Below are 21,478 nucleotides of genomic sequence, written 5' to 3'. Positions count from 1 at the left end.
TTGTGCTTTTATTCACTGGCCTATTTATTTGCATATTTCTTCCTCCATCACCTGTACACCACCAATAGACACTAGACTGATGCTATTACTGTGGCTGACCATTTATTTCAATCACTATCCCATGAATTCTATTTACGAACTAATGACAGCCACATCACATTTTCCTCCAGCACATTACATCACAGAAACCATCCAGTCCAATAGTTTTCTGCAGGAGTCGACACTTCTTACATCCCTAACAACTCATTTCACCTCAGTGTTAACATTTATTCAGTTCTATCACATTAATAATGTAGTTTCCCTATAACTATTATGTATTCAGGTTCTGAAGAAAACACATTCCTTAGTGGAACTTTAGAGAACACAACATCCCTCCACTGTTCAATTTTAGCATATTTAGCAGTTTTGTGGATATTTGTTTATAGGTGGCTTTTTAAATCTTGCAAACCCTGCAATTACCATTTTCATGCAGTAGATTTTTCATCATTCGAGCAAAATATTTTCCCCCTTGTATAAACTGCTCAATTGCGTCAATTCAAAGTGCATAATAATGTATACAGGAAGCTCAGTGCACAATGTATGCGGACAATGTTCGGAGCACAGGCAGGAATTTGACCTATCATTACATGCTAGAGGTTAAAAAAAGACTTCAATCAAGCAGACATTCACATGACGTCGTAAATTAAGAACTTCATTGAATTCCTGGCTCAAGAAGAATACATTATATCACAGTCTACAGCTTGAGACATTTTGGATCTATCACACAACATATTCTTGATTGTTTTTTTATGAAATAGTTATTCATACACATGATGAAAGGCCTTTGGGTCATTGCATGGCAAGCACCTTGCAAAAAATCACCAACCTCTGAATTGTTCTTGAAGCAAAAGAGCTTATCTAGTTAAACTCTTTCATCAATGGTGACTCAACCACCAGAGTAATGACAGCCAAAGTTGGGCGGCTAGGCACTTATGTTTGAGTTGATCAGCACCTCCCACTTGTGAGGCTCAGAATGATACTTAGCAACATTAGTTCAAGTCTGAAAATAGCTGAATGAAGATGGATACTTCTGCCTGGACTTTTACACTAATGTTTTGAGCACTACTAGCACTGATTAGCCACTTTCTCTTCATAGTTTAACTGCCCATCACACTTCACAACTGGATCTGGCATAATTGCAGAATGCCGATCTGATCTACTGGCTGTGGGATCGCTTAGATCGGCCTATAGCATGCTAGTTGAGTTGTATAGGATGCATTTGGACCAGTGTTGTTACTTCACTGGGTTGGCACCTCACTTTTAATTATGCCTAGTATTGCTCCCAGTATTTTCGTGTATACTTCTCATTCAACCAGGGCAAGACTTTGTCCTGCTAGTAATGACATAATGAAGGCCATGACATTAAACTGGAATACAGCTCTTCTGCTGATGATCCACAGCTTGTCATGGATGTCTAGTTTTCAGCTGCCAGATCAATTCTAACCCTTCTCTTTGATAGTGCCACAAATGATGGTGTGTGTACTCATTCAGAAAATGAAACTCAGTCTCTTTTACAACTGCACAACAATTACTTCACCCAATGCAGTCCTTTCCTCCAAAGTCCAGGCTTCTGGATTTCTCACCTCCAAGTACAATGTTAGTAAGTTGGCATGAAATTACTGAAATTCAGTATTTTACTGGCTTCAACTCATGTTTATTAATTCTATATCCAGAGGTCACAGTCACAAAGTAAGGGGTCTGCCATTCAAGACAGAGAAAAGAAATTTATTCATCTAGTGGGTAGTAAAGCTTTGGACTTCTCTATCCAAAGGGCTGTGGAGGCTTAGTCACTGAATACAGGTCCTCCCTGGATTACAAAAGGATTCTGTTGCTGGGGACTTCATAACCCGAATAGATTGCAAGTTGAAAATGGAATAAATACAGTGCCTGGAAGAGAATCACAGAAATAGCCATGACTAGAGAGCACGGTGGCACGGGAAGAGTGGCCGCCAGCCAGCCTCACTGACTCAGCGAGTGAATGAGCGAGTCTGTTTAGTGTTCCCAGCTCTGCTCGGCTGAGAGAAGGCACACAGAAATGCCCAGTTCCCACCCAACAGAAAATGCCTGCAGCAGCCAGCAAATCCATCTCACTGGTCTCCCAGACACTTGTTCATATATATGGGCTGTCCATAAGCTGGGCGTTTGTAACCTGGGGAGGATCTGTACAATCAAGACCAAGACAGATAGATTTTTGGATACTCAAGGAATATGGAATTAGTGTGGAAAAGTAGTGCCAAGATTAAAGATTAGCCATGATCTTACTAGATGGAAAAAAAAGGCATGCTGGGCTAACTGGCATACTCCTTCTTCTATTTCTTATGCATTTAGATGATACTTTTCAATATTGTGTAGGTAAATAATAAATAATTTCTTAACCATTTCCACACCCCCCCCCACAAAAGAAGCTATTCAACTTTTAATACCTCATTTATTATTAAAGCAGTTGTTAAGTTTGAATATACAAGCATTTCCAAGACACCAATGCTCCTAGATTCCAGGACTCATCTTCCAAGGAGTCCCTTCTCTTTAACTCGACCTCCCTGACATACAAGTACTCTTAGATGATATTTTCCTCTTGAACTCGGAACACGGGGCCTGTTCTATTGCTCTCAAAATCTTTCATCCCAATATTTACAACTTCTATTCTTGCGTCCTCAGAACTGCCTCTGTTTATTTTTCCCTTATTATTCTAACAGATATGCATGTACCCGAAAGGGGTCAAATAGGTTTCACAGGCTAAATATTTCTGCCAGATAATCATATTCCTTAAAGATCCTATAGAAAACAGGAAAAGAAACACAACATTTCATCATGCTGATAAAACGGAGCTCCATCAGCAGTTGCTAATACAGAAAGCTCAGGTAGCTTTTAGAAACTTGGAAAGTCTTATGCTAATACACTGATGTTGGAGGCAGTTTTTGGAACAGTGTTTCCTATTGAAATATTCAACAATTATTAAAAATTCTATATCCTCCAAGTAGCAACTTACGACAAAGGATTCCATAGTTCTGTAGCAATTTGAGGAAAAAAATTATGGTGTGTCACTTCATTCTCCTACTGACAATCCCCGACATCTGTTATCATTACACCAATTAGTGGAAACTTTAATTATCATAAGGTCATAGTCATACAGCACAGAAAAAACAGGCACTTCAGCCAAACATTTACCACCCGTCTAACTACATTTTCCGTCTTGCATTCCTATTCCTACCCCTTCCTCTTGATTCTCCTGCCACCTACATTAGGGGCAATTTCTAGTAGCCAGTTTAACTGACCAACCAGCATATCTGTGGCATACGGGAAGAAACCAAAGAACTTTGGGGGGGAAAACACTGTAACAAGGAGAATGTGCAAACTCCAACATACAACACTCAATGCCATAAATGAACCTGGATCTCTGAAGCACAAAGGTTAACACTGCTGCTACAGTACCATCCTCCAAATCTTTTTATAAACTTTCATTGCTTCTCAATGAACTTTGATCCAGCTAAACTGGCCCATTAGCCCCAGGATCTCTTCAAAAAGGAGCAAAGTCAATCAATATTAGAAGTAAAAGCAGGTGCTCTTAGTGAATATCGCCCATAGGTTAAAAATGACACACAGATTGCGAAGAGTCTGGCTCAGTTTTGGACAGATGCCAGAGAGGAATGGAAGCGGGGCTAAGGAAGAGACCAAAACAAATGGCTTTGTTCTGACTCAAATCTAGTATGAAGACATTTCTGATCATCCAATACTGAGTGTTGGGTTTGCAGTTTGAAAATTTGGAGACAATTGAGAAGTCAAGTGTGATTACAGGGAGGCAGAATTGGGTGTCATCAGCACACTTGTGGGAACTAATTCAGTGCTCCTGAATTATGATGCCATGGGGCAGCTAGTAAATAAGAAATAAGTGGAAAGACAGATTCCCTAGAAACACCAGAGGTAACAATTGTAATTGTTGTTTTACAAAATGCCACATAATACTGGAGTCAAAAATGGTATAGCTTTTCTCATCATATTAACAAAATGGTTAATAATCTTAAAAGACTCAAAGGCAGAAATTCAAGCCATACTCATTGCGAACAGCAGCAGCTGCCTTTGGTCAAATTTCACAATAAAACAATACAATGATATGACTTCTTAAAATCATCTCAACTTCACTCTTGGGCATTCTTGAATCCACTTTTGGTCTCTAAACCTTTCATAAGCACCCAAGGACTAAAATAATTTTCTTCATATTTAATAATGATGTCACAATCAGGACATAGCAATGTAAAAGTCTCGCAGTGCTGCCATCAGTAGTAGCCAGCACGTAACAATCTTATGCAAGATTGATTTTAGATTACCTTCCTAGGATGTGCTGCAATGACAAAAGGTTATCAATCCACTGAGTTCATTGTTAGATGTTTTTCAGGATACCTGCATCACACGCTTCAGTTACCTCCTCTGTCATACATACAATAACTGAGATGAGCCACATCATAATCTGAATTAGGGTCAATGAACCATAACAGCCTGCCAAAAGGTACCTACCAAGGCACTACTATCTGGGTGAATGCATTTGTTAAAGGATGTGACATGAATGACAGTGGGAGAGCCTTTATGATGCAAGTGGCTGTGTGGGGGATAAATGAAAAGTACTGAATCTTGTACTACAATGGACTATAATCTATAATAGAGAGTAACTGGAATTTCACTGCGCAAAATTAGAGTTTCTAAGAAATTTCAGCACATGCAGAATACAGGAAGTTAATGTTGACAATATGGGAACCAAGTTATCATAGTTATTCAATCCATTTGTGTAAATGTGCTGAAGAAGCATCACCGACTCCAATTCACCACAGATGCTGTCTGATCTGCTGAGTGTTTCTGGTATTTTCTGCTTCAGATTCCAATTCCAGCATCACCAAATTTTTTTTAACTTCAAAAATAAAACACTAAAAGACTGTTATAGCATGGACTTTCTCCATGTCCTCTCCCCATAATGGCACTGTAGCAGTCAGGCTTAGTAACCAAAAAGCTTTTATGTAGCATCTTCAGCAAGAGAATAAACCCCAAAGCATTTTGGAGGAGCATAAAAGTATAGAAACAGACACCAAGCCAAAGATGACATTTGATAGGTGACTAAAACCTGGGATCATTTTACTTAAGTGCAACCTACTGCTTACACCCTTTAAAATGGGTGTTGCAGCATCACAATCTCATTTTTTGATATACCTGGTCTGTTCCTAATATGTTCTTCTACATTCCTCATAGATTGAGGATTTCTCACCTGAGTAAATTGAAGGATGAGTAGATTGAGGGACGTACTGAGCCATAATGGTACAGATTCCAGGTAAATATGATCATAATGCTACTAATGTCCCATGGAGCCTCACGGATGCAAAGTTTTGAACTGCTGGTGCCATTCAAAACCTCTCTCATTAGCATGCCCTCAGCATGAAAAATGGACTTTTGCTTCTACAAGGACTGTTAGTTGAATACTTCCTTAACAACTGCCATTAACAATTGCATTTGCCACAGGTAAACTGGCATGGACAAAGAAAAGGATGTTTCTCCCATCACATAACAAGGGATTTAATAACCTTCCAAAAGGGAATAAGATCTACTAAACTGTGAGTAATGAGCAGGAAACTGAAGCCAACAAAGCTCTTTTCAAAGAGCTAGCTGTCGAGTTGTGTGGTTTTATTAGTGGTACAGGCCGAAACTCCAGATGGCATAAAATTTTTGCATCAAGATGTGGCTACCGCATTCACTTTGCTCCCCTTAAATCAATTTTCTCAGGTCCTGTGGCTCAATAATGGCTTTAACTTAACTACAACAATGATACTCCATTCAAAGTTTAATAAATAACTTAATTTTTTTGCCATGGTTCATCTTTTGGAAAACTTTGGTATGGCAAATCTCTAAAGGTTAATTGAGAAAGAGGAAAATGTGAGAGGGGACTATAATACAATCTGAAGTGGTTCAAGACATCTAAACATCTTTGCTTAATTATCTTTTGCAAAGTATGCCTGGAAATGTATATAGTGTGATTACTTAACTTATCCCTATACCATATGGTACTATTATGGAACACAATTATTTTATTGTTTTCACAAGAAAAAAGCTATGGTACATTTCACTGTGCAGTACTGATTTTGTTTACTGTTTTTTTTTATCCCTGGTTTTCCATAAAAACAAACTGTGTATTGAGTTCTTCAATTATATGGACCCTTAACATTGCTGAGAAATTTTAGTGGTGCAGTTTAATCGGATAATCTGGAGGCTACCATTTAACTTAATCGAAATGACGTACAGGCAGTCCCCATATTACACATGGGTTCTGTTCCTGAGAATTATCTGCAAGCTAATTTTTCCTGTAGTTAGAAATGTCCATTTTCTAAAGCTCTGCATATACATATCACTCTGCATACATATCCTTTAATTCATTTCACCCTAACACTACCCAATAATTAAATTAATGGAATGTAAACAGTATCCAGTTGTTAATGAACACCACAAAACGTTTTATTATCTTGAAAAATTCTTTAAAAATTTATGGGAAAATTTGGGAATAGTTGATTTCCACGTCAGGTCTTCCATAACCTGGATAATCCGTATAATTATTTTCAGAGAGCTAGCAATGGAATCTTTCGAGACTATGCACCTGTATATAAACTCTTAGAGTAGCCAGATACTGAAGAGTGACACCCAACTGCAATGTTCTTGAGATGAACAGATTCTGTTAACTCTCATATTATTTACTACTAAAAAGAATCTATAGCTCAGAACTATTAATTGTAAAAATGTCCTCGAACGCTGATCTATTAGGGCAGGAATATGCATTTTTTTGGTCTATCACAAGGACAAGGTTTTTCTCAACTGAAAACAGCTATGGACATAAGCAAAGATCATGAGCAAACCCTGAAAGGAACGTTTACAATAAATATAATAAACAAGTGGCATTTGGAAGACTGATTTTTGTTTTTAATTAACAGGTTTCATAAATACCAGAATAGAATTTTGAATTAGTTTTTTCTCCATTAAGAATAGTTGCCTGGTTTTGATAAATTAAGTGCTAGGCTTCAGATTAAATAAACTGTATCACCAAAACTTCCAAGCAATGTTAAGGATTCATATAATTGAAGAACTCAATACAAAGTCTGGTAATCGGGATAAGAAGAAACTGTAATCAAAGTCAGTTTACTTAGATTCATAGAGCAACACAGCATAGACACAGGCCCTTCACCCAACGAGTCCATGCCGACCATGGTGCCCACCCAGCGAGTCCCAATTTCCTGTATTTGGCCCATATCCCTCTAAACCCCACCCCTGCATGTACCTATCCTAGTGCTTCTTAAATGATACTATTGTACCTGCCTCAATTACTTCATCTGGCAGCTTGTTCCATATACTTACCACCCTCTGCATGAAAAAGTTGCCCCTCAAGTTCCTTTTAAATCTTTCCCCTCTCACCCCAAATCTACGCCCCTTACTTTTGGACTCCCCTACCCTGGGGAAAAGACTACTGCCATCCACCTTATCTATGCCCCTCATGATTTTATAAACTTCCATAAGATCACCTCTCATTCTCCTACCCGTGACCCATGACACTGCTTTCAACGAACTATGCACTTGTACTACTAGGTCCGTCTGTTCCATTACACCCCCTAGTGCCCTACCACTAGTACAAGTCCTATGCTGGTTTGACTTCCTAAAATGCATCACCTCACACTCAACTGTATTGAAATCCATTTGCCATTCCTCAGCCCACTTCCCTAACTGATCAAAATCCCCGTAATCTTCAATAACCTTCTTCACTATCAACAACATCTCCTAATTTCACGTCATCCGCAAATTTACCGATCAAGCCTTGTGTATTTGCATCCAAATTATTTACATAAATAACGAATAACAAGGGTCCCAACACCAATCCCTGCAGCACACTACTAATCACTGGCCTCCATTCTGAGAAACAACCTTCAACCACCTTCTGCTTCCTACCTCCTATTTCAAAGATGACAATCTTGCAACACCACTGCATTTATTGCAAGATGAAGCAGAAGTACTTCTTTTTGGCACTTATGAAATTAATCAAGCAACATTCACACACACGCAATGCAAGACAGCGACCGGTCTAAAAGACACAGAATGCAAGCAAAAAGATTTGTTCTATTAAGGAAATAATTGGCATATAGAAAATAGCAATCACTGTTCAGCAAACAGCAAGATGTTCTGTATTCTGAACAAAATGAACTCAAAGAGGATAAAGTGGACAATTCACCTTCACCTTGGACAAATGCATTTTTTCTTGAAACAGAAAACATGTGAATGTAAATTTTAAGCATTCAATTGACTAGAGTTCATGGTTTCTTGCCAGACCAAAAACAGAATCATGGTAGTGTAACTCAAACCACATGGGATCTTTGACTGCAACTATGATGGTAAAAAATTGGAAGATATAAAAATATTTAAGAGTAAATTCTATTGATATACAATCAAGGTTGACATACTGAAATATGGAGAGGCTGTTCACAAGTCTAGCGATGTATAGTGTGGCTCTTGACACTTGTGATGACCTACTTACATGAAGCAAAAACAAGTTCAAAGATAGCAGGAAGAAAGGTAGATATTTATAGAATTTAACAAATGAGTAAAAAAATGCTATAATTTTCAATTACTTTCTTCTGGTATTATGAGGGGACAAATAAAGGTAATCTATAATAGTCAAAGTCTTTTGATTTTAACCAGGCAAGTTATAGCCAGGCCTAGAAGGAGCAAACAAAAATATTTTTAAAAATCTTATGAGCGAGTTGTGTTCAACCCAGGGTGCTTAAGTAGAATTGATGCAAGAAGTGTTCATAATTATCACAGAATTCACCAAGATAAAGATGTCCCACCTTTTTTGAAATGAAAGTATCTGCACACTCACTACTCCTACTATATGGTTTAAACATTCATTTCTTGCAAATATATTCTCCAACTCCATTTTATAAGCTGTATAAATATACTTAACTAAAGATTTTATATAATAGCTAACTATGATATACAAGATCACTATATCAACTCTTAATGTTAATGGATGTACAACCAAGCATCTTCCCCAAATAATGCACACTTAGTTCTTCTATTATAATGCTGAAACTTCGCTATACAAAGATAATCACGTTTCAACAAAGTAGCAGGGAGAAGAAAAAGTAAGCCATTTTAAATTAGGTATGGACAATCAAACTTAGTAAAGACTACATAAGCTTTGAGGAAATAGTGAGGACTCTAAAATTGCTCCCCAGGTATTATTGATATCAAATGGACAGCAGAAAACTTAGTGGTTATGCAGCCATAGGGTAGAAATTAAAACTTAAGGCCAGAAGGAAAGCTTTCTTGATGGTCTTATTCCATGATATTGAGTTCTTCTTAAACTCACCTCCACATATGCTTCTTCCATCAGGAACCTCTCCCCAAGACAAATCTATATGTAAATGTTCAAAACTAAAAATTGTATGTTCACACTTGCTTATTGCACCATATTGCAGTCCTACAGAAAAGAGTAGCCAGCAAAATTGAAGCGTGGTAGTAGCATGGATTTGAAATTGGCTTAAAGGCCGAAAGGTAAATGGTTGTTTATTCAGACAGGAGTATGGTGGATAGTTTGCTCCCCCGAAGTCAGCACTAGGTACATAGCTTTTTATTTTAATATTTGGGTGTGCAGGATAACATTTCCAAATTTGCAGTGGACTCAAAGCTTGGGAATGGGCTTGGTAATGAGAACAGTAGCAAGAGAATCTACATAGACCAACTGAATGAACATAAAAAAGAGACAGATGAAAGTTAGAGAGAAACAAAGTATTACATTCTTGGAGAAGAACAAGAAGAAACACTGTTCTCCTTAAGTGGCACAGTTCTTCAGGGTGTGCAGGAACAGAGAAATCTGAATGCACATATGCATAGATCCTTGAGTGTGGCAGGACATGTTGACAGTAGTAGTAAAGCATCAGAATCCTGAGACTCATAAATAGTGGCATAAGAATACAAAAGCAGGGAAGTTATGTTGAACCTGTGCAAAACTATGGTCAGGCTGGTCATCATTGACTACTTTGCAGAGCACCCAAGTTATTTTAATTAATTAGTTTTTCCAGTAATACTACAACAAGACTGTTGGCTAGATAGTCTTTGCTCTATCCAGTGCTGTCAGTCATTTGTTGGTATCACAGTGAATCAAACTGACTAAAGAATGACCTCTGTGAAGGTTGGGGGTTTCAGGCGAAAGCAGAGATGATCATCCACCTGGCACTTCTGACGGAACATGACTGAAAATGCTTCAGCCTATTGTTGGGGCCTGCTGTCATTGATCCTCAAACACGTAGTCATCTGATACTTCATGTTTCAATATATGAATGTTGCAAGCTAGAGAAAAGAACGCTGGCCATCCTCAAGGAGGTGATGCTGAGCTGCCTTCTTCAACAGCTCCTGTCCTTCTAGTAGAAGTGCTCCTGACGTGGTTGGGTAGGAAGTTGCAAGATTTAGACCACATGACAAAGAAGGAACACCGATTTACTTCCAGATCAAAATGCCATGCAAATTGGAAGGGAGAATGCAGGTAGTTCCATGCATCTGTTATGCCACTCGTTGGAGGCCGTGGGTTTTGGAGGTGATGTCAGAATAGCCTAGGTGAGTAAATGTAGTGCATGCTGTAGATGAAACACATCTCAGCCAGTGTACAAGCAGTGGAGAAATAAGCATCTTTGGCAGTGGATGGGGTGCCATTCATACTCTGTCCTTGATACCGTTGAACTGAGTTAAGTCTATTATTTGAGCTGTACTCATCCAAGCAAGTAGAGAGTATTCCATCACACTACTGATTTGTAGATAGTGTAGGGACTTGAAGTGTCATGATCATATCATTTGTTGCAGGATACCAGCTTCTGAGCTGCGATTGTAGTCATACAATTTATGTGACTGGTTCCATTGAGTTTCTGGTCAATGGTGACCACGCAAGATGTTGCTGTCATGGGCCTTGGCCACGATAAAATGACCGGCCATGAACCTGACAGATAGATTGTTAGACTCTCTCAAACTGGAGCTGGTCACTGTCACTTCTGTGGCATGAATGTTACTTGCCAACAGCCCATAATGTATTCCTTTCTGCAAAGTGTGACATCAGCTAGTAGGAATGTCTTCCCTTTGATGCCAATTGACTTCACTTTCACCACTGCTCTTGAATTCCAGACTCAGTAAAATGTTGCCTTGATGTCAAGAATAGTACCCTTCATGTCACCTTTGGAATTCAACCCTTAGTCCATGTTTGGACCAAGGCTGTGAAGAAGTCTCAAGATGATGGTCCTTGCAAAATCAACACTGCATTGATGAGCAGGTTAGGGATGACTAAGCACTGCTTGATAGCACCGATTTCGAGGATGTCTTCGATCACCTTCCTAATGATTGAAAGTGATTGGTCAGTAATTTTCTATATTATTGGATAGCAGAGCTATTTTAATTAGTTAGTTATTTCAATACTACAACCAAAATGTTGTCTGGATAATCTTTGCTCTATCCAGTGTTGTCAACCACTTCTTTGTAACACAAAGTGAATCAACTGATTAAAGAATGGCCTCTGTGAAGATGGGGATTTCAAGAGGAAGCAAAAATGATCCACCTGACACTTCCAACAGAACACAAACAAAATGCTGCAGCCTAGTGTTGGGGCCTGTTATCATTTACGATGATGATGCTCTTGGAGCATCCCCTCCCATTATCTGTTTCATTATTTGTCAAGGTTCATAAGGAATTCAAAAGTGGGGCAAGGCTGCAGAGTTTAGATGTGATCCATTGGGAATTGCTTAGCTTAGTTCCAAAAAATAGTATTGCTAGGCTGATACTCCATTTTTCAGGAATGCCAGATGCTGCTTTCAGTATAGCTTGCTGCAATCCTCATTGAACCACAGTTGATCCCCTGGTTTGATAGAAACATTAGAGTAAGGGATATGTTGGACCACATGGTTACAGATTGATCACAGATTACCACTCTGCTGCTGCTGATTGTCTACAGTGTTTCATGAGTGGCCAGTTTTGAGCTGTCCAGTCTGTTCTGAGACCATCCTATTTAGTATAAATGACAGTGTCACACATCATGGACGTTGCCTTCAGTATGTAAATAGGACTGTTCCTCCATAACGGCTAATGTAGCAATCACTCCTGTCAATGCTGTCATGGACAGATGCTGCCACAATAGTTAGACTGGCAAGGACAAGGTCAAGTAGGTTTATTCATGTTTGTTTGCTCACATATGACAAATCTGTTGGAATTTTGTTTTAAGTTATAAGTTCAAGTTACTTTATTGTCATTCACCCACATGCTATAAAAACACCCAGACACTCACAACAGAGGACATACAATAAACACAGACAAAAAAATTGTGCAAGTACAAATAGTGCAAAAAACAGCATATACAGAAAACAATTTAGTGCAGAGTTAGTGCAAAACCAAGTTTGACGAAGAAAATACAGAACTCTGTGTTACACTAATTGTATCAACATGTTCAGCAGCAGCCAAAGTTCTTATACGCTGTTGTGCAAACCAGGGCTTTTGACGCAGCATTTATCTGAAACTGTCTCCAGGGTATTCGGGAGCCTGACAGCCTGGGGGAAAAAAAAACTGTTGTACAGTCTAGTAGTTCTGGCCTGGATGCTCTGGTACCACGTGCCAGACAGCAGTGGGACAAATAGGTCGTGGGAGGGATGAGAAGGGTCATCTATGATCCTGCAGACCTTATACGTGCATCGTGTGTTGTAGATATCCAAGATGGAGGGAAGAGGTACTCCAATGATCTTTCCAGCTGTACTTACAATTCTCTGCAAAGACTTACGGTCAGAGATGTTACAGTTACCGCACCAGGCAGAGATGCAGCTGGTCAGGACACTCTCAATGGTACCCCTATAGAATGTGGTAAGGGTGGGGGAGGGCAGGTTATAATAGACCAGATATGTGGCATATTTGAACTTCCAGAGGCCTTTGTTCAACCCAAGAGATTATTAAATGTTATTAAGAGTGCACAGCACTGAGGACAATATACCAGCATCGACTGCATATGTGTTAACAGGCAGAAGACAATAGAACAAATGGATCTTTTTTTTCCCAGGTTGAAGGATGTATTGAGTTGGGTGCAGCAGGGATCAGTGCTGGTGCCACAGCTGTTCACAATCTACATCAGTGACTTGAACAAGGGGATCAAGAGCAATATATCCAAGTACACTGATGATACACAGTTAGGTGGCATTATAGGCTGTGAGAAGGATGCAGAGGGCAATCATGGAGATAAGGTTAAGTAAATGGACAAGAACATGGTAAATGGAATGGAATGTGAATAATGTGAGGTTATCCACTTGAGCAGAAAAGTAGAAAGGCAGAGCTTTTTTTAAAAATGGTGCAAGTTTGAAAAGTGTAGGTGTTCAGAAAGATCTGGTCTCCTTGCACACAAATCATTGAAAGATAACAAAGATAGCAAGCAAATAAAAAAGGAAATGAAATATTGACCCTCATTGTAGGAGCAGATTTTTTCCTTAATGATGTTGGAGGAACTCAGCAGACCAGGCAGCATCTGTGGAGAAAAGCAGGTGGTCAACATTTTAGGACAGAAGATGGGAAAAGGGGAAGCCCAATATATAGGAGGAAAAAGCAAAGCAGTGATACGTGGACAAAAGAGGGGAGGCAGGGGTGGGCACAAAGTGGTGATAGGTAGATGCAGGTAAGAGATAGTGATAGACAGGTGCAGGGAAGGAGGGGAGAGCAGATCCACCAGGGGATGGGTCAAAGGAAAGGAGAGAAAGAGGGTAGAAAAAAAGAGAAAGGAAGAAAAGAAGCAGCATGGTGGGGGGAGGGAGGGATTACTTAAAGGGGGAGAATTCAACATTCATGCCATCAGGCTGCAAGGTTCCAAGACAGAAAGTGAGGTGCTGTTCTTCCAGTTTGCGCTTGGAATTCTCCTGGCAGTGGAGGAGGCCGAGGACCGACATATCTGTGATAGTATGGGAGGGGGAGTTGACATAACTGGTAGCAGGGAGATGCAGATCACGGTTATCGGCAGAGCACAGGTGTTCTGCGAACCTGTCACCTAGTCTGCGTTTGGTCTCACCAATGTAGAGGAGGCCACACTTGGAGCATTGAATGCAGTAGATGACATTCAGGGAGGTGCAGGTGAATCTCTATCTCACCTGAAAGGACTGTTTGGGTTCCTGGATGGAGTTGATGTAGGGGCAGGTGTTGGACCTATGGCAGGGGCAGTGGAAAGTTCCCAGAGTGGGAGCAGGGTGGGTGAAAGAGGAAAAGGAGTGAACTCAGGAGTCGCGGAGAGAACAGTCCATGTGGGGGTGGGGGGGGATATGCTTGGTAGTGGGGTCCCATTGGGAGATGGCAGAAGTGGCAGAGAATGTGTTGGATACGTAGGCTGGTAGGATGAAATGTGGGGACAAGGGGGACCCTATCCCTGTTGGCTCTGGGAGGGGTGGGTGTGAGAGCAGAGGTGCAAGAAATGGCAGAGATGCAGGTGCGAGCTCTCTCAACCAGTCAGGGGGTTGGGGGGGGGGGGGGGGGGGGTGGAAGCCCCAGTTAGAAAAGAAGTTGGACATCTCGGATGTACGTCACAGTTGGACATCTCCCCCTCCCACACACCATCACAGATATGTCAGTCCTCTGCCTCCTCCACTGTCAGGAGAATTCCAAGTGCAAACTGGAGAAACAGCACCTCATTTTCCATCTTGGAACCTTGCAGCCTAATGGCATGAACAGTGAATTCTCCCACTTTAAGTAATCCCTACACACACACACCCGCCTCTTCCCCACCCACCATGCTTCTTCTCTTTCCTAGCCTCAATTTCCCCCCCCCTTCTCTCCTTTCCTTTGACCCATCCCCAGTGGATCTGCTCTCCCCTCCTCCCCCCACACCTGCTTATCACTCTCTCAACTGCATCTACCTATCACCACCTTGTGCCACTCCACCTTCCTTCTTTTGTCCACCTATCACTGCTCTACTTTTCCCTCCTATATATTGGGCTTCCCCTTTTCCTATCTTCAGTCCTGAAGAAGGGTCCTGAACTTAAATGTTGATCGTCTGCTTTTCTCCACAGATGCTGCCTGGCCTGCTGAGTTTCTCCAGCATCAGTGTTTTTCATCTAGATTCCAGCATCTGCAGTCCTTTGTTTCTCTAGATTTTTTCTGATTATGTAGGGCCTGGTGAAACTACAGGTCTTGTGTCCATTCTTAGAAGGGACACCAGGACTATGCACCAGAATATCGTGCACAGGTCTGGTGTCTCTTTGAAAAAAAAATGCTTATGATTTAGGGAGTGTAACAAAGGCTGATCCCCGAGAGGGTGAGTTTGTCATACATGGAGAGGTTAAGAAACCAGGCCTATACACAAATTTAAGAGAATGAGAGGTAATTTCATTATAACATAAAATTCTAATCTGTCAAGCCCTTTTAGAAGCAGGGAAAATGTTTCCCTTGGTTGGGGTATTGAGAGTCAGGGATTAGTCTTAAAATGAGTCAGTCATTCAAAACAAAGTTAAGAAGAAATTTCTTCACCCTGAGTGTAATGAAGACCTTAAGGGAATCTAGGGATATGGGATTAATGCAGATTGAGCCTGGTAACCATCTCCTTCAGGACTGTCAGCTCGGTCAATGGTGATGCTACCATGCAATTCTTGATGATGGACACTGAAGTTCCCCCACCTGGAGTACATTCCATGCCCTTCCAACTTTTAGTGCTTCTTTCAAGTGATGTTCTATGTGGACCACCACTGATTCATCAGCTGGGGGAAAGTAATAGGAAATCAGGAATGTTCCTGCCTTACATTCAGCCAGGTGTTTTGGGATATCATAGGATGTGAAGTCAACACTGAGGACTCCCAGGCAAACTCCCTCCTGCCATTCTATCACTGTACTGCCAACTCTGGCAAGTCTGTCATTCCAGTGAGACAAGATGTAATCAAGGATTGTGAATGAGTATCGTATGTTTGCAAGATATGATTCTGTGAATATGATTATGTCAAGATGTTGCTTGACTAGGCTGTGGGATCAATATACATACGTGTCCCCAGATTTTCACAAGGTGGATTCTGCAAGGTTTTTAGGGTTAGGTCCGAATTCATGACTGGACTGATGTCCAGCGGTCCATTTATCTTAACGGGGGGGGGGGGGGGGGGGGGGTGTGCAGTTAAGTGACTTGAAAGGCCATTTCAGAGGCAAATTAAGAGTCAAGCACATTCCTGTGGGTTTAGAGTTACATCTCCAGTAAAAGGGCATCAACCCAAAGCAATGAATCTTTGCTCCTCACAGACACTTCCTGATTAAAGTCTTTCTCCCATTTTCTACTTTTATTTCATTCATTGGATTACTGAATCTGTTGCACGGAAACAGCCTGGTAAATCACAAGTCATCATGAATCCACTGACCCCAAGGGTTTGTTACTTTTCTTTATCCTCAAGAAGGACAGAGATAGAGGAAAAATAGCAGCTCCAAGTTCAAAAACCTTGCATACATGGGGTAGTGCTGATGCTGGAAAACTGAAATAAAAGCAGAAAATGTTGGAAACCCTCACCACATCAATCAGCATCTGCAGAAAGAGAACAAGAGTTAATGCTTCAGATTGAAAACTGTCATAAGACCTGATGAAAGGTATCAACCTGAAACATTAATGTATAGAGAAACAGATATAATGCTGCCTGACCTTCCATCATTTCCTGTTTTTTTTAAATTATGGGTAGTGTTAGCTTGATGTAAATATGAAACATGTCATAACATTCCTTTACAATGTGTATATAACGAATAAAAGTTGTAAGCAGTAGCATTTCTAACACTAGCTAAGATTACTTTTATCACAGCACACTGGAAAGATTCAACCACGAAAGAGTCAGTTTATATCCACTCGCTTAAGTAGTTAAAGAGTTAAAACAAAAATGTTCCTGTGTACACTAGCATTAATAAAACTATAGGAAAGTAAAATCCTAAAATCCTAGGGCTGCGCTGTGGAAAGCGATTCTGAAATCTCCAAGAATTATTTTTTTAAAAAATACCTTACGGGCAAGGTAATAAACAATTGAACTCTTCCATCTACAACAGCGTTTTATCCCGGCAGCGACGAGAAATTCATGATCATTCAAATATCCGTTTAAAATATAAGGTTGCAGAACCACGGTTCCATTCGGAAACACCCCCCCCCCCCCCCCAAACCCCAAGACATTTTACTTCATACGGCCGCCAGCAATACGTTAACTGGGGACGGAGCAGATCCTGAACCACAGCTCATTCTCGCACAAAGACCCAAAGCGCCGAGTCAACAGAACCCGAGGTGCGAGCTGCGGACGGGGCTTTCCCCCAGATTTGTGGGAACTTGCCGGAGGCAGCGACTCGGCCGCTCGTTAATACGCCACAAAACACGAGGGAAGGCCTGGGCCTAGACTCCGTCCGGCTCCCCCCCCCCCCCCCCCCCCAGACAGGCAGACCCGGGACCCCCTTGCCCCCGCGATGCGGGCCCCGCGTTACGGAGCCGACTCCCGCCTCCGGGCCCCCCCGTCAATAAACAGGATCTCACGGTTCACCACCTACCACCCCGAGCTTGCGATCTGAGGCCCGCGACGCTCGGGGCCCGGCTCGGTGCCGGCGTTGGCCGGGCCCGGGGCCCGGAGCTCGGGCGCCGCCGACACAACATGGCGGCCCGGCCCGCAGCCACCAAGCTCGAGTCACCGTGAGTCAGGAGGAATCAGGCCGGGGGGGGGGCCTGGGACGCCGACTTCCCCGCTGCCCCCGGCCCGCCCTCTCCCGTCTCGTCTTCCGCCAGCCTTCCACTCACCATCGCCCCCGCCACCGGCTCCCGGCCGCTTCGTCTCCTTTTCCAGCGATTTAATTTTTCCAACCGACCCAGCGCCTCCACTCCGCAGACTCCGCGCCACCCGCCTTCCGCCTGCAACAAGCTCCACAGACAAGAGTTCCGCTGCTCCCACCCGACCCAACCTCCCGCACTCACTCTCGCTCCAGTTTATCGCTGCGACGCCGCTTATTTATGTCTCCTTCGGCAATTTTTTTTTATATATAACAACAGGTCTGCGAACCAAGCACGCGTTTGCTATTCCCGACACACACAAAATAAAAATCAAGATGAGCTGCGCCCCTCTCCGTGAAATAACTGGTTTGCTGAAGATAAATCCCTTCGAAGTGGTGCCATTTAAAAATAAAGAAACTCCAATGTAATTTGGTTTTAACAAAATCAGGAACAAAACTACCGACAAAGTTTGCTTTTAATTGCAAAATGCCGGTCCCTAATTTTAAACTGTTTCATTTTGATCTATAAACTTGTTGGCATTCAGTGAATGTTGGCTTCCAGGTACACTATATTGTATTTACCAAATAATGTGTTTTCCGTTTACAACAAATACAATCAGAAAATATCACATTTGATATATTACTTTAATGTAGACCTAAAGACATTATTGGCTCAGAATCAACATCCAGATAAGAATTAGGCTGTGCAGCCCATAGATAGTCCCCATTCTGTTGGAACATATCTCAGTCATACAGCACTGAAACAGGCCCATCAAATCCATGCTGACCTCTAAGCACACATCCACACTAATCCCATTTTATTCCCTCTATGCGCCCTTCAACTCCCTCCAGATTCTACCTTTCACCTACATAGTAGGGGCAATTTGCAGTGGATATTGAACCTACCAACCTGCATGTCTTTGAGATGTGGGAGGAAACAAGCGTGCTCAGAGGAAACCCACACATGGTCACAGAACATGCAAACTCCACATAGACAGCACTGAAGGTCAGGATTCCTGCCGAGAACAATCATTCACCTCCCCATTGGCGCCAAACCCCGCCACTCCCAGCTCCTAATCCAGAAATGGCCATTTCTGACACAAACTGACTAGTTATTTGAAATTGTTGAATGCAATGTTGACCCTGAGGGCTGTAATGGTCTGGAAGGAAGAGGAGGGATTGTTCCTTGAGCTTCTTGGAACAATCTTAAGATCCCAAAGGCAGAGAGAATTAAAATGAGAGAACATTAGGAATAGGAGCAGGAATAGAGCAATAGGCCCTTAGAGCCTGCTCCACAGATATCTTGAAGCCCAGGACCATCCTTTGGACTAAACAGAGGTGTTCTGCTAAATGGTCAACCAATCTACATTTGGGGCTCAATGATTCAACAATTTCAGATAACCAGGCTTTCCAGCTTATAACAGAAGTGACCAGTTCTGACATTAGAGCAATTTGGCACAGGCAGCAGCACAATGGCACAGCCAGTAGAGCTGCTGCTGCTTCACAACTCCAGCAATGCAGGTTCAATGCTGATCTCTGGTGCTGTTTGTGTGGTGAATGCATGGCTCCCTGTGACCACATGAATTTCCCCTGGATGTTCCAGTTTCCACCTACATCCCAAAGACATGGTTGATAGCTTAGTTGGTTACTGTAAATTGCCCCTAGTGTGTAGGTGTTCGGTAGAATCTAAGGGAAGTTGATAGGAATGTGGGGAGAATAAAATGAGAGTAGTGTAGGGGTGCTTGTTGGTCAGTGCAGACTGGTGGACTGAAGGAATTGATTCCATGCCTTATGGCTCTAATGTTGGTGGACTGTGCAGGTGTATTCTGTATCTCACAGTTCCAACTTGTTTGTTTTTGTATTTGTTTCTCTTGCCTCTGTTCTAGCCCTGTTTACACCTCCTCAGGACAGATTCGCTCGCATTGACAAGCCTTTTTCCACCCTCTCTCACAACACCAATCTGTGTCATGCATTCTCTTTTGGTCACCACCCTGTCATAGACATTTCCTTTTTTCTTCCCATCTTTCCCCTTCTCTGCATAAAACTGCCTAAGAACTGTTTTCTAAATGTTCTAAATTTTCCCAGTTCTGACGAAAAGACTCTGACCTGAAACATTTACTTTACTCTGTCTCTGCAGATGCTGTTTGACTTGCTGAGTATTTCCAGCGTTTTCTGTTTTTATTACTTACATTTATCTCTCTGACACAAGATCGACTCTATTGTTTTTCAAATAATACCTATCAGTTGTCCTCACAAATACAATATCAGCACAGCGGTAGCAATCCAATTCACTTTGAGCCAGCATCTAAATGTCTATATTTTTTATTAAGCTCCCTTGTAACAGCTTGGAATTACAAGATTTATGTAATTGAGGGAGGCTAATAAAACCATCCACCTCTCACCTATTTAGAATATGTTCAATATCCACTCATCAAATAATTTAATAGATTCTTTATTTAAATATTCTTTAATAGAATATTTATAGATGACTTAGATGAGGGGGTGGAGGGCTGGGTTAGTAAGTTTGCAGACGACACTAAGATAGGCGGTGTTGTGGATAGTGTGGAGGGCTGTCGGAGCTTACAGAGGGATATTGATAGGATGCAGAGCTGGGCTGACAAGTGGCAGATGGAGTTCAATCCAGAGAAGTGTGAGGTGGTACACTTTGGAAGGACAAACTCCAGGGCAGAATACTGGGTGAATGGCAAGGTACTTGGCAGTGTGGAGGAGCAGAGGGATCTGGGGGTTCATATTCACAGTTCATTGAAAGTTGCCTCACAGGTGGAAAGAGCAGTTAAGAAGGCCAATGGGATGTTGGCTTTCATAAATCGCGGGATTGAGTTTAAGAGCCGCGAGGTGATGATGCAGCTTTACAAAACTCTAGTTAGGCCACACTTAGAGTACTGTGTTCAGTTCTGGTCGCCTCATTATAGGAAGGATGTGGAGGCATTGGAGAGGGTGCAGAGGAGATTTACCAGGATGCTGCCTGGATTGGAGAGTATTGAATATGAGGAGAGGCTTAAGGTGCTAGGGCTTTATTCACTGGAAAGGAGGAGGATGAGAGGAGACATGATAGAGGTATATAAAATATTGAGAGGAATAGATAGAGTAGACAGTCAGCGCCTCCTTCCCAGGGCACAAATGCTCAAGACGAGAGGTCATGGCTTTAAGGTTATGGGTGGGAGGTTCAGGGGTGATGTCAGAGGGAGGTTTTTCATCCAGAGAGTGGTTGGTGCATGGAATGCACTGCCTGGGGTGGTGGTGGAGGCAGATACATTGAACAGGTTCAAGAGCTTGTTGGATAGGCATATGGAGGAATGTGAGATAGAGGGATATGCGGGAGGAAGGGGTTAGGTAGTGTGAGGGTGGTCTGATGGACGGCACAACATGGTGGGCCGAAGGGCCTGTTTTGTGCTGTATAGTTCTATGGTTCTACGGTTCTTAGAGTCATAGAGTCATACAGCACAGAAGCAGTCCCTTCGGCCCATCACCTTGATGCTGATCATACTTAAGTAAATCTAAGAGAAACACAAGATATCATAGATGCTGGAATCTGGAGCAACAAACAGTCTGCTGGAAATCAGTGGGTGAAGCAGGGTCCATGGGGGGAAAGGAATTGTTGACACTTTAGGTCAAAACCCTGTATCAGGATGTCCTAAATTTCCTA

At 41.9% G+C, this 21,478-nt stretch overlaps 1 protein-coding gene across 2 annotated transcripts in view; it reads right to left on the bottom strand.

Annotated features, from left to right (window-relative positions):
- Window positions 1-18,025, bottom strand: part of cul1b (cullin 1b) — an 81,501-nt gene extending 63,476 nt beyond the window's left edge. Inside the window, exon 1 of one of the 2 annotated variants that reach the window (XM_052015531.1) lies at window positions 17,843-18,025. The gene's annotated coding sequence lies outside the window, so the exon portion shown is untranslated. Of the gene's footprint in view, window positions 1-17,598; window positions 17,731-17,842 lie in introns of those variants that run through there. The other variant, XM_052015533.1, reaches the window with a different exon arrangement.
- Window positions 18,026-21,478: the final 3,453 nt, after the last annotated feature.

This window comes from Pristis pectinata, chromosome 5 (assembly GCF_009764475.1).
Source record: "Pristis pectinata isolate sPriPec2 chromosome 5, sPriPec2.1.pri, whole genome shotgun sequence".
NCBI lineage: Eukaryota > Metazoa > Chordata > Chondrichthyes > Rhinopristiformes > Pristidae > Pristis > Pristis pectinata.
This window is presented reverse-complemented; position numbering and strand designations above follow the sequence as displayed.